The following is a 12583-nucleotide window of genomic DNA, read 5'->3' as shown; positions in this document are numbered from 1 at the left end:
GGCTGCCCCTCGTTGCGAGGCACGGCACAAATCAATGAGGACAAGTGGCTCTCCGCTATCAAGAGCCCCGATGACGGGGCGAAACTATGGGCTGTCCAGAGGGCCCACGATGCGGCGGTCGGGCATGGCCTGGCTGTGCCAACCTAGGAGCGGTCCGCAGCGCCCTGAGTCGCGTACCTCAGGACTTAGTAAGTTTTGCATCCATCCATCCATTCAATTGTAAAGCGGATTCTTTTTGTCTCGGAAAGACAAAATGAACTGATACCGTTGTGTGGCTAGTTACCTTTGTAGTTTGGACGCCTTTTTCCGAGACTCGCTCACGTGCCACGTCGCGATCGAGCACACAGGGTGAGCGGCGGGGACGAGGGTGTATGACGCTTCGGCGTGATATGGCCTAATAATATTCGCTCCAGATGTGGAATGCAGCCCGAACGCACAAAGCAAGAAAAAAAGCGGGGCTTGAGTAAATGTTGTTCGCTGAAGTGTTTAATTGGAAAGCAACATGCATTTGTCCCGTTCTTTTCGTTTGCGATCACATCTTACTAGCGAAAGTTGCTGGCACGTATCTTGCGCCCACCGGAAACACCAAGCCCATCCAGGATGGAGCTGCAGAGACAGGCGGATCTTGTTTCTGGATTGGTCGTCTGGGAGCGCTGATATTATGGAGCTATGACGCGCTTTTTATTTGTTTTTCCCGGGCTTTCTTTAGGGGCAAGAGCAAGACGCTCCATCAATATTACTTTATTGCAAGCACTTCAGTCGGCCATTTTAAATGTGATCTACATCTCTCGTATTGGCACCTTTTTGGTGAAGCCAAGATTTATATGGTTAGACAATTAGTCTAATTTTACAATGTACAGTTGAAATAATTAAAATACGTATTGTCCTTTGAAAACGCAAAATACCGCAGACTAGGCCGCGCACGTTGGGGTCTGTCACACATTCTGCTATATATGTGGTCACTTGCTTCAAAATAAAACAATATTGGAATTCCGCGCTCGTCTGCGTCAGCTTCTTCTTCTTCTTCCTCGCCTTGTGCGCAAGAAGCTGCACTTAGACCGCGCAATGCTCAACACCACTTAGTTGGTTTTCGCCCTCTACTACAGTGCGTCGTTTTTAAAACTTTTCTTAATTTAGATGGGACACCCTGTGTAGTCGCTCCTTATGGCGTCTGTGTCCTATTTAGCAACCCTGGGGACGAGTTACAACAAGTGACTGAGGACCTTTACATAGAGAGTATAAGAGTGGGGTTGAAGATTAATATACAGAAAACAACGATAATTGTCAATAGCCTGGGAAGGGAACAGTAGTTCGGGATCGCCAGTCAGCCTCTAGAGTATGCGAAGGAATACGTTTAAGAATGAGAATTGGTTGGAGCGCGTACGGCAGGTATGCGTAAATCCTTACTTGAAGCTCACCATTATCACTAAAAAGAAAGATGTGCAAACAATGCATTCTACCGGTGTTAACATATGGGGCAGGAACTTGGAAACTGACATGGAAGCTCAAAAACAAGTTAAGCAGAGCACAAAGAGCGATGGAACGAAGAATGATAGGGGCAACTTTAAGAGACACGCAAAGAGCATTGTGGATCAGAGAGCAAACGGGGAGGGCTGATATTCTAATTTATATGGAGCTCAGATAGTCATGTAATGCGTAGGTTAGCTAACAGGTTGACCATTAGGGTTACAGATTGGGTGCCAAGAGAAGGGAAACGCAGTCGTGGACGGCAAAAGTCTAGGTGGTAGGATGAAATTAAGAAATTCGCAGGCGCAAGTTGGAATCGCTTGGGGCAGCGCAAGGGTAATTGGAGATCGTCGGGAGAAGCCTTCACGCTGCAGTGGACTTAAAATAGGTTGGTAATTATTATTATTATTATTATTATTATTATTATTATTATTATTATTATTATTATTATTATCTGAACGTTCTTGCTTCTCTTCCGTCAGAAGTGGGTAGCGCTGCCTATCCCCGTCTAGCGCCAGAAGGCGCATGACCGAGAAGCAAGACTTGCTTTCTGTGGTCGAGGCATGTTTGCAGCCTTTGCGAGAGTTCTTGCAACTATGAAGAGTTGAATTATTATACCATTGAGCGTGCGCCATGACGTCTGACATTGCACGTGCTGGCCGGTTTTTCTCTGGGCGTCTCATTCCGCGTGCTCCTATTTAAGAAAACGTGTAATTGAGTGTGCGTGCTAGCCGCCCTTGGATGGCGCTGTTAGTCGATGGCTTTTAGTATTCTTTTATATGCTCCCAAGGGCAGTAGAGTTTCGCATACTTCCACCATCTTGTTCCAACGCTAAGCGGTAAAGCCACTCATCAGGTGCGCAGAAGTCAAACTTGGAACATCGTCGAAATGTGCAAGAAGACGGTGGTACCACCAGGCGAGCCGGTACGATGGCATTTCTCATTAATGTTGTAGCGGTGAAAGCATAGCTGACTCCAACAACTAATTAAGCTTCCAACAACATGCATGTCTCGCATATTGTTGGAAGCTCGAACAAATATTTGAACTGCCCAGCATGAAATTTCTTTTCTCGACGGGACCGTGCCTGGCTGACCGGCGAGAGCGGTGGATGAGCAGCGCGAGTTGCGTGAAGTAAGTGTTCGTCAACTTTGTAGCACTTGTATGCGCATGCCTCTTTAAACATGCTCACAACCTTCTTAATGACATTACGATGCAGAGGCAATGAAGGTAAAAAAAGAAATGAAGTTGGCTTCTCTGGAGCGCGCGGAGCATTTGACGTCACGCTAGATCACGTGATGTCGCTTAGGGAGTAGAGCGCGAGAGGCGAAAGGAAAACGTGGGCGCAACTCTGCTCGCTTAAGGAGTATATACAAAGAAACTAATGGCTTTGACCGCCGCGGAGGTGGCCGTAGAAGACAGACCGCGTGGTATCTCAGCGTACCTATTACCTCTCTTTTAAAGTGTGTGGAAGAGAAAGAGAGGTAACTTTGTTGAAGAAAAGCAGGATTGTGAAGGTCAGAGGGTGGGACCTCACTCAGGGATATCAGTAACCACCAGCACACACTGGGCATGTTCCGGAGGCGGAATTAAGACTCCAGGTCAGTCCGGGTGAGGATGGCTACCCGAGATTCGTAAAAAATTTTCTGAGCTAAAATTTGTGAATATCACTTTTCGGAGCTCTTTATTTGCACTCTCCTGTCATATGGGACAAAGGTGGTCTCTTCCTACCCCAGAGGTCATCATCATCATCATCATCAGCCTGATTACGCCCACTGCAGGGCAAAGGCCTCTCCCATACTCCTCCAACTACCCCGGTCATGTACTAATTGTGGCCATGTTGACCCTCCAAACTTCCTAATCTCATCTGCCCACCTAACTTTCTGTCGCCCCCTGCTACGCTTCCCTTCCCTCGGAATCCAGTCGGTAACCCTTAATGACCATCGGTTATCTTCCCTCCTCATTACATGTCCTGCCCATGCCCCAGAGGTATTGGTTGGTATATCTGGTTGGTCAGATGACATTCCCACCCCCAGATGTGGGTAGATGTATGTCTGAATTTTTCTGTATAGCCGAACTTCCTCCGCGGCTCATTGTGTGTTTCGCGTGAAGAGTTCTTCGTGTGATCGACGTTCATGTTCTCCGACATCGCGTGTAGTATTTACTTGTTTCCGATTGGGATGTTCTTCCTTGCTCGTATTGAAGTCTCGCGATTAAGAACGCCTGTCCCTATGTTGCGAATGAAATTACCATGCCTCAGAAATCACAAAATTTTATCCTGGGTATTCTTCCGTGGAAAAAGATTGGCACTTAAAGTGCGCAACTAAAATGGCGAAAAACTGCCAGCAAGCAGCACATATTGGAAACATTCCAGCAAGTCAGGCCGCAGAAGCAGCGTCCTCGTCTTCCTTACCGCGTTTGGGGACTGGACGCACTTGCGTCTCTGTATTGAATTTTCTAACTATTGTAGAACCCTTGATTCGTTTCTTAAAGATGACATCCCTTTCATTGGTACGGAAACTTGCGACGCCATCTTCAAGCTTTATCAGTGCCTGACGACCCTGCCTTTCCCAGCACATATTCATACCAATGACAATACAGAACTACAGAATGATTTTAAGCAACACCGGCCCTTTGTACAGTCTGCCTGCAGTGGCAATATGAAATTGAGCGCGCTAATACCACGGTCGTTAGTGTGCCTTCCCCGGTTAGTGTGCCTTCCCCGGGCAAAATAGAGTGTCTGGTGCAAGCCAATCTGCTGGGGGACGAATAATGGCGGCTTCGTTGTACGAACAACTTTATATACATGTAGAGTATAATATCAAAGTCCCTAAATACTTACGCTACTCAAACTACCGCGCTGCGAGGCTATGCAGCCGCAAGCGCTCAGATAACTTTGGCAGACCTGTTTCTGAACTCTGTTTTGCGCAATCTATACCTTCTGTCTGAACACTTATGTTATGTGTTTGAGCCATTATTGTTAGCGACTGACTTGTGTACTCTTTGCCACTGCTTCTGAAACGAGGAAGGAAACCAGTAATAGAGCATTACGAATGAATTTCACTTGGCCGGCTCTTAGACCAGGTTTTCCCTGCTGGCCTTTGATCAACACTCATGTAGGGTCTCCTTACGGTTTTTCTTTTCTGTAAATATTTGCAGATGCACAATAAAACCGCAGAAACGATGATTGCTCTCAAATACATACCCGTTTGAAATCTTCCCTGCCGAACATTTTTCTGTTCTGTAAAGAACAAAAGTTGATGAATATTCACGTGACAAGAAATCTTTACTGCTTATATCCCTGCACACGTTCTCACCTGCGATTAAATTTATTATTAACTATTTTTCAATGCATTCTTTTTAGCAACTTCCAGAGGGTTCTCCTGGGGACCAAGCCTACAATGGCGAGGCTCTCAAACAGCGTCATGAGATGCTGCGTTTATTTCTCATCGCTATTACATATTTATTTTCGCAGCATCTCTCAGTATCAGCCGCCTTGTGCAACATATTTGCATGTCCGTTATGTTCCTCCCAATCCTTATGCCTGCTACACGGTTTAGCCTACTCCGCTTTTCGTTTTGGTTACTACTGCATGTTCAATGCACTGACGAAGACAATGTAGAAACGGAAACTTACACGTTAATTATGCCGACCTTGATATATAGAAAGTCATGCATGCCACATAATAATGGCCCACAAGAGCACCATACGGTGAGAATGCTGACACTTACGACACCATATGTCTCTCAATTGCTGGGGCGCTATAACGTAAAACTATTCCAAACTTTTCTGTTCCAATTCTGCTATCAGCCCTCCACGATTGGTCAAAAACTTTTTTCGACCACCCCCGCTTCACCTGTCTGTCACGCGACGTCACGAAAACCACAATACCTCCCCATCTGATATGATGTGTACACACTGATTATGCATGATTTGACAGAAAAAAAGAAAGCAGTTATTTCTGATTCAACCGCTTTTCGCCATTAGCCCTCGGCTATTGGCAAAATGTTTTCGGGCTGCACCCACTTCACCTGCCTGTTACGCGACGTCACAAAACCGCAAGAACTCACCGCGTCAACGTGACGTGTACGCGATAAAGATGCATTAATATGCCGAACAAAACTGAATTTTCTGCGGAATAGCCGCAGGCTGCCCCGTTCCGAAATGAATAGAAGATGGCTGCCGCCGATCGCTCAGACGCTGGCTACTCGCACCTGCCGGAGAGCATGGGTGTATTTGCGTATAATAAAACTTCTTGCGTGGCCGTGTAACGTTTTCGAGCACTTTCCGCACGTTTACCCCCTCATTCTGCCAACTCTTCTTTGCGTCATTCAGCACGTTTACCCCCTCATTCTGCCAACTCTTCTTTGCGCCAACTCTTCTTTGCGTCATTCTTCAGCTTCCGTTGCATGCCGCTGCGATTTTCGATCAGCCACCGCAAGCTAAGTAAGGGAAAGCCAACCAATCGTAAATGCCGGCATCACACTCTTCATCCGGTTATCGACTTTGAGTGCAGTGGCTCGACCCCATCGAGTCCCTCTCCACTTGAGCGTTGTCCTCGCCTCTTGTCAGCCAATTAGATACGACAAGCCGCTCAGTGTAGGCAATGCTACTCGTTTTTCAAGCAAACAAAAGTGACCTCCTATGAACGAGGAGAGCGTTTGATTGTTCTGTGCAGAAAACCCTGCGGGTGACCGCCCGGTGCTTGCGTTGGTGGTTACGCAAATTTGACGTCAGGAGATTGAAATAGAAACATATTGGAATAGTTTTACGTTATAGGGCCCCTGTTTTCCTTCACTATTTTTTATCACTAACGGTAGTAAGACAGCAGGAATTATTTCAAGGCAAAGCGTCTCTTCCCACAGTTTACCTAAATCCACTCTCTCTGTTTAATAAGTGTTTCTCGCTATTTCTCCAGGTTTCCCTTTCTTTCTTGAAGATATAGGTGCTTGTCGTAAGCCCATGTGTTATCTGGGATGAAGTCACAGAAGCCGCGTAGCATCTTTGCTGGCGCGCCTTTTTGGTTGGTGCGTGAATTGTTATACAGGGTCATGATAGTTATAGCGCATTTATGGATGCAAAAACAAGTCATATGTTAATTCTGGCCTACCTAATGCACGGATTCATGGCTGCAATAAACAGAAACTATAAATCAGCTATAACTACATGCGATTCAATTTTCAGCATTGTCCACTTCTGGCTGTCAAATTGCAGAAAATGCAAAATTATTTGGAGTACCTTCGTTTGGAAATTAGTATAACGTGCACAAATATAACAAGCCTAAAATTATCTCGTTTTAGTAAGCAATAAGCGTGTCATGGTGACTGAAGCGCTAAAAAATTTCTGTGTTTCAGACATTCCCTACTCTTTCTAATTTCATATTGTGAGGCTTTGTTGAACACGCAGACAGCCGGTACCTCTTACTTTTTGTTGACCAGTGCGGCATAAGTAAAATAGATGGCTCTATTGTAAAAATACTTGCTAAATATATGCAGGAGTACTACATAAGCTTTTTATTTTGCAGGTGAAGCAGTCTGCAGGTGTCGTAGTGCCTTCATTTTTCTCTTCATCACTTGGCCTCAAAATTTGAAGCGCTTACAATATCATACTACGTTTTCTCAAAGAAATTATCACTTTTTCGGGTTCTTTGTGGGATATGATAGACGAAAACATACTTAGTATAAAATAGTTTCACCGTACTAAATGCATGCGTTTCGTAATAACAAGTCTTGTCGGCAGTATAGGGACAAGCTTACGCGCGACATTTTTTTTCAATTTAATATAACGAAGCTTACCAGAAAGAGAAAGACTGCTAGGTCGCTCAAGATATCGGACCGAAAACAAAGCGCATTTTTCGTCGGTACTTTGGTATACCATAACTTCAGAGCTGTTCCAAGATCCGCCATTCCTCTGGCCTGCGGACACAAAAAGAAGAATGACGAATAACAGTCAACACATACCCCTCTCGGGTGTGCAAATCAGCTCTTCCTCTACCTTCACTGAAACAATTGTTCTTTTCACATTCGGTCTTCTAAACATTGATACCCTTTGCCTTTCAATTACAGTAGCGGTAAGAAATCGAAAACGTCAATGTATTATTTGCTTCATATTACGGTTGCAAGGTGCTGAATCTTCTGTATTCGTTGTTTCGAATAATTAGTTGCAGTGACACACTTCAGAATAATCAATACAAAACTCAGACACTGGAGAGAAACGAGGGAAGTCAGGCTTCAAAACATCACAAGAGACTTGTTGCAGTGAGGCGGCCGCATTGCGCAGTAGCCGCATTTGTTCGGCGTTACCGCAATCCAGATATAATAAGCCACTGAAACAACTGCTACAAGGCAGCTGACAGGTTGTCTTTGTGCAGTTACGTTCCCAGCCATGCTAATGTAAATACAGGCATGTCATATACAGTTACACCTTTCACAGCATTCTTTCGCGGAGTGTCATAGATACGTCCGTGCTTGCATCATATAATAATGATATTAGCATTATTTGCCTACTTATTCGTTTTGAGCCTGCCTGCCTATCTATCTATCTATCTATCTATCTATCTATCTATCTATCTATCTATCTATCTATCTATCTATCTATCTATCTATCTATCTATCTATCTATCTATCTATCTATCTATCTATTCTACCAGCTTCGATGTCTAGGTAGGTTCTCATGGGGGTGATGTGGCCGTAGTCGTTCTATCGTCGTCATTCTAGCTTCATGATCTGACTGTCGTCATATCGTCGTCGTCCCACCTTTTAGACTGAGCCGGTGACTAAAGTTGTCTAATAGCTTGAGCCACTATGCTTGTGCTCGTGATCGTGATGCAACCGCGTCCGTTCAATTGTCGTCATATCGACTATCATCCCGCCGTCGTCGTCATGCCATCATCGTCATACAGCGTTACGCATTCACTGTCACACCACCATTCTCATGCCGTCCTGGTCGTTTCGTTAACGTCACTTCAGCTTCATCATCCAACGCTCGTCATGCCGCCGTGGTCACGCCATCGTCCTCATGCAGGCTTCGTGATACAGTCTTCGTAACGCCGTTCTCGTCATGCATTCACATAGATCCCGTTGTCCTCATATCACTGTCATGCATCCTCATCATTGTATCGTCATCCTATAGCCATCTCATGCATTTGTTCTTAAACTATCCTCATGATGGGATTGCAGGTATTCCATTGTCGTCATTCTAACTTTAACACTGAATCTTCATGACATAGTTATCACGCTGTTGTTTTACTGTCATCACTTTAGTAATGTCGTTCCAATGTCATCCTACCGCCTTCGTCGTTCCACCGACATCATCAACCCTTTCTCTTCAATAAATTGTAATCATTAAATTAACATAAATTATGGAGTTTTACGTGCCAAAACCACTTTCTGATTATGAGGCACGCCGTAGTGGAGGACTCCGAAAATTTCGACCACCTGGGGTTCTTTAACGTGCACCTAAATCTAAGTACACGGGTGTTTTCGCATTTTGCCCCCATCGAAATGCGGCCGCCGTGGCCGGGATTCGATCCCGCGACTTCGTGCTCAGCAGCCTAACACCATAGCCACTGAGCAACCACGGCGGGTAAATTGTAATCATGCTGGCGTCATTCATTCCTGAAGCATAACTGCTAGTTGACCTAGCTGGAACAGATTCATTATTTAAAAACATTTTGTGCCCAAACAGACAGGGACAAAGAAGAGGAGCAACACAAGGACTAGCGCTCGTCCTTGTGTTGCTCCTCTTCTTTGTCCCTATTTGTTTGCGCACAAAAAGTTTTTAAATAATTCATTCCTGATTATGCCACCCTTTTCATGGCATCTTCGTCATAGCTTCGTCGGCATAGAGTCGCTATTATGTATCCCTTCTCAGAGCGTCGTCTTCAAGCCATCGGAATCTTCATCGCAGTCACGCAAGCTTCGTCATCCGACTTTGTGATGCGGTCGTCGTTAGGCCATCGCCACGACACAGGCTTCATAATACAGTCGTCATCACGTAACTGTCGTCATACACTAGTCGTCATCTAATTCTCACACCATTGCGACACAAAGTCGTCATTGCATCGTCGTCATTCCGCTGTCTTCATACTGTCGTCCTGATGCCGTCACGGGTGTTTGATCGTCGTCATAGTAGGTTCAGCATTCGGTTCCCCTTATGCCATTATCGTCATGCCATCGCCGTCACACTATCATCGTAACACCACTGTCGTCATGCCGTCGCCTTCCCGATATCGTTTGACTATCGTCATCACTTCACAAACGTCATCTTATTGTCGTCATGCCTTCTTCGTTATAACGCCTTCATTCTATCGTAATTATGCTGTCTTCATACAATCGTGAGTATGCCACCGTTGTTCTACCATCGCCATGCTTGAATTTTCGACTGACAGTCGCTATTATACATTGTTATACTATCGTAGTCCTCACGCCATGCAGTCTACATGACATTTGTCATGCCGTCGGGATCATGCCATTGTCGTCATTCCAGCCTCATTGACAAGCCGTGGTGCCGTCGTCGTCATACACCCGTCATCATCCTATTGTCCTTATGTCGTCGTCGTCACGCTGTCCTCCATATGGGGGGCGAGCTCCACCACTGGAAAAGCTGGCGCCGCCGTCAACGTGACGTGACATTAGGCACCACGTGGACACAGCCGCCGCGTCGGCTGCTTAGCAAGCGCCGTAGCGAGCTGAAAAGGAAAGTTTAAAAGTCCCACCTGCGCTGCGATTCTTTGGACGCGAGCAGCCTGGTAGGTTACTGCTTGGCGCCGCAGTTCCGGACGTACACAATGCAGCCCGGTGTAAGCATTATTCACATGTAGCCGTAGGCCAAAGAGCGGAGTGAAACTTGGCTCGCGAAACTTAGAACCGGCAAGCGGCCATCGGCTACAACTTTTGTATGCAGCAACCAGAGACGCGAAGAAGATTTTTGCTAGGGCACCAGCACTGCGATGTTCGGTGAGTAGCAGAAACCGCGCACTGAGACGCTCGTCCGCACCCACTGCCCGGCCATTGCAACGATGGTTTGGTCTATGGCGAGTATCTCGCGGCCTAAGAGTCTGTAGCTTATCTCGGCAGGTTATAGATTTGTTTATCCTAGATACTGGCAAGTCCACTGGAACGGAAAGGGAGTGGTAAGACGCACATAAAAAAAGGCATGGCACAAGGTCATGTTTGTGTTATGAATTAATGCACCGGATTATGAAAAAGAAGCAGCGGGGAATTGCGCGGTCGGAATACCGATAAACCTACAGTACGACGCAACTTCAGAAATAATGTTGAGATGTCTAACATTTAAAAGACAAGAAAATATTGAATCGTCGCGGCGGCACATCGCAGTCGCCGTTGGCGTCGTGGTCTCTATACCGAAATTATTTTTGAACCGTTCTGATAGCGTTCACGCAACAGTGGTTGCTACTGTACTGTCAACTGCTCATATGCTGTGGTCTAAAGCACACCGCACGATGCGAAAACGAGCTCACAGCGGAAGGAAAACATTGGGCGCGGACATGCATGCCGACGTGCAGTCGGTAACTACGAACTCGTGCGATCACTGCATTGAGGCTTCATTCTGTTATGCTCCATTTGGTTGTACAGACCGCTCACTATAACAACATATTGTTACGCCAAGGAGGAGTCAGTAAGACGAGCAACTATTTACAGGTTATAATTACAACAGCCGTTGCAGCGCTCGCCGGTTAGATTCACAGCGCGAGCGCAGTTCGTTCTTCCTCCTCTTTTCTCGAGTGATGGTGCCCACGAGCCTCGTTCAAGAGAATGAAATACTACACGCGTGTAGCATAATCCCCCGGTGGCAGAAGCGACGTCCCGGAGCGTCTAAATGTCATCACTCGGAGGGTGATACAGCTTCAGTCGTGTAAATTGCAAGATATCACTGGAGTGGGAAACAGATGGGGCGGCAGGGACGATCTCGTATGTGAAGGGAGTCACGGCACGAAACACTCGGTACGGACACGCGTAACAAGACAGCAGTTTTTCTGACAGGCCGACCTGACGCGACGGAGACCATAGAAGCACTAAAAGACCAGACGAGAAGTGCACATCTTGGTGTCGCTGGTCGTACAAACGCCTTTGACTCTCTTGGGATTTCAGAAAACGGTCACGGGCAAATTCCGTTGCGTAAGCACTGCGGGTGATGGCGTCAAGTGCATATGAACTGGTCAGTGCCGTGTGAACAGGGAGGGTTGTGTAGAGGGGCAGTGCTGGTTCTCGGCCGAACAGAAAGAAATATGGGGAATAACCAGCTGTGTCGTGACGCGAAGAATTATAAGCAAATCTGACAAATGGTAGAGCGAAGACATATTTCGCGAGCATGTATGTCAGAGTCTGCCTCGTGGCACAGGACTCCAGGATGTTCGCGATAACTTTTGAGAGAAATGTCCGGCCACAGTCAGCGAGAAGTTGACGCGGAGCTCCATGTAATAAAATGACGACGCGTAGAAAAAAATCGGTGACATCTGTGGCGCAGCTTGTAGGAAGCGCTCGGGCGATGGTGCAGCGCGTCGCGTAGTCTGTGGCCACAGCGATCCACCTATTTCCCGAAGTCGGAAAAGGAAAAAATGCCAAGTAAATCCAAACCGACCCGAAAGAACGGTTCCTCGGGAATGTCGAGTGGTTGAAGATACCCAGTAGGGAGGGTCGATGTTGTCTTGTGTCGCTGGCATTTCTCACACGCAGCTACTATCACCGAACGGAGCGAGCTAGCCCTGGCCAAAAGAAGCGTCGGCGGATCAGGTCGTAGGTACATGATACACCCAGGTGACCGGCAGTGGAGATGTTGTGAAGTTCGTGGAGAACGGCTGATCTAAGGGTGACCAGCAGTGGGAATGTTGTGAAGTTCGTGGAGAACAGCTGTTCTAAGGTGTTTAGCGTTCACAAGAAGTAATGTCGGGCTGTCGGGGTGAACGTTCAGGCGGTAGAGTAACGCCATCTTAAATTGTGAATAAGCGAAGGGAACTGTCGGCAAGTGACGATTTCAGGCGGTCAATGATGAAACGCAAGGACGGATCACGGCGCTACTCATCGGCGACATGGAGCCGTGGAAAAACCGAAAACACAAGTGTCGGTGTGAGTATCAGACGTAGACGTCGTGTCTTCGA

At 46.6% G+C, this 12583-nt stretch overlaps 1 long non-coding RNA gene across 1 annotated transcript in view; it reads right to left on the bottom strand.

Moving 5' to 3' along the window:
- LOC140219451 (uncharacterized) overlaps positions 1-12583 on the bottom strand; it is a 99775-nt gene that overhangs the window by 24077 nt on the left and 63115 nt on the right. Inside the window, exons 2-3 of the long non-coding RNA XR_011895720.1 lie at positions 7260-7379; positions 4670-4705 (exon numbers count right to left, since the gene is read on the bottom strand). This is a non-coding gene — a long non-coding RNA (uncharacterized lncRNA). The remainder of the gene's footprint in view (positions 1-4669; positions 4706-7259; positions 7380-12583) is intronic.

This window comes from Dermacentor andersoni, chromosome 7 (assembly GCF_023375885.2).
Source record: "Dermacentor andersoni chromosome 7, qqDerAnde1_hic_scaffold, whole genome shotgun sequence".
In the NCBI taxonomy this organism is placed as follows: Eukaryota; Metazoa; Arthropoda; class Arachnida; order Ixodida; family Ixodidae; genus Dermacentor; species Dermacentor andersoni.
The sequence above is the reverse complement of the archived record's forward strand: the minus strand, read 5'-3'. Positions and strand labels throughout refer to the sequence as shown.